Below are 7,453 nucleotides of genomic sequence, written 5' to 3' on the forward strand. Positions count from 1 at the left end.
GAGTATTTTCTTTCTCTTTCACATGTTGGCTCTTAGGATGCAAGTACAAGCCAATCTAGAGGCACAGAAGTAACCCAGATGCCACACTAGAAATGAGCTGATGACACCATCTGCTTGCTGCAATTCTTTCTTGGTCATTGATTTCTCTGACAGATTTTCTTCAAAAGAGTTGGACAATCTTACAGCATGTTGTGTGACATATGGAGTACTTTTTCACTAGTGACTTCAGCAGGCTATAGTGGAAAGAGCGAGGGCTATGGAATCAAAGGGCCAGATTTAAAAGCCTGGAGTGGCTTCCAGACAAAGTCATGCATCCTAACTCCCTCAGTCTCCTACTCTATATCATAATGACAAATTATTATTAAAGATATCTAGGAAGTGTTGTGACGAATGGTAACACATTAAATATACTCAATATGTGATGAAGCTCTATGGAAACATAAATCATAGTAATTACCTTTCCCCACACTTGTGATGGTAGCCAAATCATTTTCTGGTACCTAAAGGATCTTTGTACCCCTGCCCTAGTAATATGAATACTACACTTACTAGCATTGCTTAAGATATAAAGACTAGGTATGATTTTTCTCATATTAAACTGTTCTTTGAAATTTGTTTTGTCATTGTTTCTTATAAGCAAAAATTTACAGAAAACAAAACAAAAGAAGAAATGGAGAGAGGAAAAACAGAGGGACATGAGTCTTTAAAAATAAAAATTAAGAGAAATGTATAGCACTAGGAATTATATCCATGGATATTATCAACATTATATTATCAACACCTATGGCAAAAAATAAAGGGAAATTTACAAAAGAGAAACCATTTTCTTATTATGCACATAAGTGCTTAACTTTTACTTTTTTCTTTTTCTTTTGTATTGCCATCCTAGATCCTTCTTAGCATGATGTCACTCATTCACAGGTGTGAGACATTAATATAACTTGCTTGATTTCTCTCCCTCCCTCCCTCTCTCTGTCTCTTTCTGTTTCTCTGTCTCTCTTCTTTTTCCTTGCTTCCCTCTTTCTCTCTGTCCTCTCTGCTTCTCTTGTACTACCCACTTATGAATCTATTTTGTTCCTAATAACAGCACTTTCTTCTGTTCTAAGTTTCCAAGACATGTATCACATCAAGATGTTGGACTGTAGGTACTTTTACCTGTGAACCAAACTCTAGAGTCACAGGGGACATCTTATGGTCCCTACTGCTCCATCTCTTTGTCAGAGTGAATTACCCCATGCTTATTTTATACCTGTGCTGTTCTATGTACTCGCTGAGATTGACACAAATATGGCCAGTATTAAAGCATCACAGAGAATTAACCACATCACCAGTGGCTAATCTGAGCTGGAAACCTGAACTAACTGAAACTTTGAATTAGCTTGATAAAAATTAGAAAATAGTTTTTCATATGAGGAGAAATTATAATATTATTTGAGTGTTCCTAGCACCAGTTACCACAGGAGATATAGTTCTTTATGTGTACTCATATCCTTCTTGCTTAGGATTACAATATCTTTAAATTCCATATGAATATACCACCAGCTACCATCAAGGCATTCTTTTTCTTTATAGGTTTGGCAAAACAGTATTGTGTGGAAGTCATGAATGAGTGCAAGAGGTGCTGTTGTAAGGAAGATCGCCCTCTTAATATTTAGTCTACAACGTGGTCTGTCTACCACTCATTATATCAGTTTCTTCCTTACAAATAGAGATATTTCTCAGCTATTATCAAAATTAATTATCAGATTTAGTATGACCTAGTAAATCTCCCTCATATAGATATAGCCAGAGGCTACTGATAAATATTGAAAGACAATAAACTGACTTTTTAGGACATTTACTTTCAACTTCTGGCTTAATTATTTTTGTGGTGTGTCACAAATAGAATTTCAACTAGAGGTATGCCACAAGACAGGAAAGTCTGAAGGAAATTCAGAGTTAGAGAGGAAATTAATTCATACTAAAATATCTACTATGCTACTTTTATGAATGTATTGAGTTAGCATTTTTAGTGTGTTTAACAGTTAGTATATATATTATAAACATTTATTATATATGTAAATATATGTAAACTTACAAATTTATTTTATTAAAAATTAGAATATTTATTATATTACTATTGTATATTATTATACTATATTATACAACAAATATTAATATATATTATATTATTAAATGGATATTAATATGCATAAATAAATGTAATATATACATACAATTTTATGTTTTAATATAACAATGTATATATGTAAATTGGTACTATACAGTTATATATAAGTATGATATATATAATATTTATATGTAATGTATAATATATTTATATGTAATAAAATATTTTATATGTTGCTGATACTTTACATATAATATTATTTATAATAAATTTATATATTTAATGTATAATATGTATATTGTATATTATATTTTATATGTGGTACTATATTCTTATAATACTTTTATACAATATATATTATATATCATAAATACAAACACACACATATATACACACACATCTATATATATACACACATACACACACACACACACACAGATATCTTTAGTGTTTATTTTTGGTCAGTCCTGGAGCTTGAACTCAGGGCACTATCCCGGAGTTTTTTTGTGGCCACAGCATAACATATAGCTTTTCCTGAGTAGTTAATTGTATTTAAGAATCCCAAGAACTTTCCTGCCTGGTGTGGCTTTGAATCATAGTCTCAAGACTTCAGCCTCTTTAGTAGCTAGAATTACAAGCATGAGCCACTGGCACCAAGCTACAAATATTCTTTTTTTTTTTTTTTTTTTTTTTTTGGCCAGTCCTGGGGCTTGGACTCAGGGCCTGAGCACTGTCCCTGGCTTCTTCTTCACTCTGACACTTGAGCCACAGCTCCACTTCTGGCCATTTTCTGTATATGTGGTGCTGGGGAATCAAACCCAGGGCCTCATGTATACGAGGTAAGCACTCTTTTCACTAGGCCATATCCCCACCCCACAAATATTCTTAGTATACAAACATATCCATGTATACCAAAAGAAAATATTTACCTCAAATAACTTAATTTCAAGGTTTGAAATTTGTATATTCAATTGTAGTCTGCACAGAAAAATGCTTTGATGCAGCTATCTACCTATTATTAATTTCTCAAGTCCTAATTTTCTGCACAGCCTTAAGCATAATGTGAATTATAACACAGAATAAGACAGTAAATCATTGTTTAAACACAAAAATCATGTTTAAATCCATACTATGTTCAAATCGTTTTATTGTGCTCTTAATTAGTGGTTAGTCGATTAAAGAAATGTGCTTTCTTAAAGAATATAGTTATATATTGTTGCCTCGTTCTATTACCATGCACCCTGATGATTATCAACTATTAAAATCATTCTGTTAGATCAGAAAATAATCATTTGTTTTTCCTTCATACTGCTAGACAAAGAGCTTCTTACTCCTGGACATTGATCATTTTGTAGTATCACCATAAATATCAATTTTCACAGCCTTGAAAATGTGAAGTAATTAAAAAATAAATAGACTGAGATCTATAAATGAAGAGGTGTGCTCATTAATTTGTAAAAGAAAATCATTAAAATTAGCCTCATTTAGTAATTGTTATATATCTTTTAGGATATTGTGCTCTGTCATAATAATACATGCTGCATTCATACTTTTGTGTATCAGTAGGATTGTTATACTGATTAAAAGCTGCCAGATAAATCTCTTCAGTTACAAGGTGCTCCTGGATCAGTGACTGCTGATTTAAATGACTAGAGAGAGAGAAATATCTGAGTACAGCATTAGTGTAAGAATCAATGAATTCTCCCTGCTGTGCATTTATTAGCACTTAAAAATACAAGCTTTTGAGGTATCAGTACTATTTCTGGGAATCTTGATGAAAATTTTAACCTTTCACACCAAATTCACATTCTTCTTTACCCTGCTTTACATGAATATTAAAGGGAGATATTTAAATTACACTGGGAATCTTCCATTCTACCCAGACATTCCTATACTCAGCAATCATATCTTCCAGCAAAGATCCAGATGTTGATAAAGTTCACATTGATTTGGCAATGTTCACTTTGCTCCAGGACTCCAGTTCTCAAAGCAAGAGTCGACTCTAAAAAGAAGTGGTGAACTTTCCTCTGCAGAAAAATCTCACAAAAGTTTAAATAAGCCTATCCTTTTCACTAACAGGATTTCTGCAGACATACCACTTCATTAACTTATGTGTATTGTTGAAACTGAGTATATATAAATAGGCCCACAAGCAAACAAACTCCTAAGTACCAGAAAGACAAACTCTTATGGAAGGTGAATGTTACTGAGGTGTTATAGATATAGTACAAGAAAATAACAATACCTTATTAGGGAATACATTGCTGTCCATTGAGTTCAAGAGAAATGACAATGGAAATTTTCAAAACTTATAGAACTTGTACTAAAATTCAGATTACTATAGATCCAGATATGAAGATTCAAACAACTGTTCCTTCGTTGTTGTAAGAGTTTTGCTTACTGACTTACAAGCAAATATGTAAGAATCACATTTCCAAGAAAAATGTGCCCTCCAGATAGTTGTCAATCTGTAGTGAATATTACCACTGTGATCACTTCAATAGAGTCTGTTTGATGCCATTGACTATGGATTTGGGAAAAGGAATGCAGACTCAGTACTGAGGAATGGACACGAGCTAGTTTTAGCACACTGACATCCCTACAGGAAAACAAAAATACTCCATTTTGGGTGTCACAAGATGCAAATGCTACTAAATCTTCATGGAAAGAATACGTCTGCGGAAGCTTCCAATGAACATTAAATGGTTTATAAACCAAATCTAACGATCAAAAATCTAGAAAGAAAACAAAACTTAGATCCAAAGTTTACTCAATTATGTTTATTTTCAAGCATTCTGAAATCAAAACCATTAAAATTAGAAAAGGATGGCAGTGATAATAATATAACCATCCTAATGTCCTCAGTACACACTGGATGCTTAATAAGATGGGTAAAATGTCAATTATTAGAATCATAGGGAATAATTAGCACAGGTTTAGTCTAGTCACAGCAGAGGATCACAAGAGCCTAATAGCTATGCCCCTATGAATGCATAGATGATGCTAAGTGAAATGAACTCCATGTTATGGAAATGAGTGCTATATCACTGTTGTAATTACTTTCAACATGCCATGGAAACCATAACTTCTTTTGTTGATGATCCTCTTGTATCCCCTTCCTGTGGTTGTACCCACGCTATCACTGTATGTCATCTGAGTACACTGGATACTGTATATACAGGTATTAGAACTAGGGAAGTGAAAGGGAATATCAAAATCAAGAGACAAAGGATAAAAAGACAACTCCAAAAGCAATACTTGTAAAACCATTTGGTGTAAAACAACTGAACAACTCATGAGGGTAGAGGGAAAGGGGGAGGGGGGAGGGGGAAATGAGGGAGGAGGTAACAAATAGTTCAAGAAATGTACCCAAGGCCTAATGAACGAAATTGTAACCTCTCTGTACGTTACTTTGACAATAAATAAGTATTAAAAAAAGAAATGTACTCACTACCTTACCTATGCAACTGTAACCTCTGTGTACTTCACCATAACAATAATTTTTTTTAAAATTAAGGTTAAAAAAGAAAAATAGAATGTCAACTCCATTAAAGACAAAATAGGTAACAATCCAAATGATAATAAGGAGATGGTAATGTTAATAAATAACATTTGCTTTCCCAACAAGAAAAAAGAGTCAATCAGAAAGTATACATGACCTTTTAAGACCATATCAACTCAGGGAGGGAGAGGGAAAAGGGGGGATGAGGGAGGAGGTAACAAATACTACAAGAAATGTACCCATGGCCTTACATATGAAACTGTACCCTTTCTGTACATCACTTTGACAATAAATAATTGTTTTTAAAAAAGAGACCCTAAGGCTAACTGAAAAGCTCAAATAGATAAGATAGTTGACCCACCACACTGGTTTTCAACCTGAGCTCCATAGAACTCTATGGATTTTATAAAGTTGGATTCTTACAAGAATTCTACAGGGATATGTCAAGAAAAAGTGTAAGGACAAAACCATTTGGGTAAACCAACTGAACAACTTATGGAGGGAGAGGGAAATGGGGAGGGGGAATTGGGAATTGAGGGAGGAGTTAACAAATTATACAAGAAATGTACCCACTGCCTTACATATGAAACTGTAACCCCTCTGTACATCACTTTGACAATAAATAAATAATTATTCAGAAAAAAACTAATAGAATCTAGTTCTTTTGGTTTTGATTACATATTGTGTATGTAAGGAGCTTGTAGTTACATTTTTCCCACAATTTTACAAGGCAAATATCTAGTACAAGTATATAATTCACGTAGTATGTTAAAAAAATAGCAATGGTGATAAATTACTTTACTTCTTTCCATATCTTGTGAAATTATTTTTTTCTTTTGTTTATCTTCCCTATGTTTCAGCTCCTGTTGTCACTATAGTTTATTTTGGTATCTTGGCTATTGTATATATGTTTGCTTGAATTAAGCATGGGAAGGGGAACATGAAAGTGGTGAGACAATAGGTAAAAGGCAAACAAATGCAACAGCAATACTTACAAGCCAAAATGTACCCACCTGTACAGCTGGGGGTGGGGAGTTTGGGAAGAGCAAAGGTGGGAGAAAAATGAGGGAAGAAGTAATGAGTTTGACAAGAAATATACTCACTACCTTTCCTATCACCTTGACAATAAAATGAATACATTAGCACAAAAATTAAGAATGTAGTTCAATATACAGATAATATCATTTTACCAGTAAACTTAGCATGTCGATGGCAAGGGTAAGTTATAGAATAATCGTGTATGTGTTTGTGTGTGTGTATGTGTGTGTGAGAGAGAGAGTATGTGTGTGTATGCATGGGTTGGTATTGGAACTTGAACACAAAATCTTGTACTGCTGCTTAACTTGAGACCCACCAAAATCACTATTTTTTTACTTATTAGTGGATATAAGAAGCTCTATAGTTTGGCTGCTCAGGCATATCCCCAAACATATTCCTCAGAGAAAGTGGGATTATAAGCATAAACCATGTGAGTTTGGCCAGAGAAAATCTTATGTATAGTCTAACAGGGAAGGCTGAACCAAGGCACATTGAAACAATATTTACTTGGGTGAAAGGGCTCAATCCTGTAAATTCTAGCTGCTTAGGGGACCAAGATTGGGAAGTATATGAAATAATACTTGAACAAGAAAACCTGGCTACAGTGATATATGCATAAAGAGGTGGGTTCTTGACTAGATTGGGACTAGTGAATATTAAGAACCTAGCTCAGAGCAAAAAGTTGTAGGCAGTTTGGCTCACTTGTTAGAGTATTTTCCTAGCAATGGCAGATCCCTGCATTCAAACGCCAGTAACATGCACACCCACCCCCCCACACGCACCCCCCCCCCCCACAAATTGCA

This window comes from Perognathus longimembris, chromosome 8, assembly GCF_023159225.1.
Source record: "Perognathus longimembris pacificus isolate PPM17 chromosome 8, ASM2315922v1, whole genome shotgun sequence".
In the NCBI taxonomy this organism is placed as follows: Eukaryota; Metazoa; Chordata; class Mammalia; order Rodentia; family Heteromyidae; genus Perognathus; species Perognathus longimembris.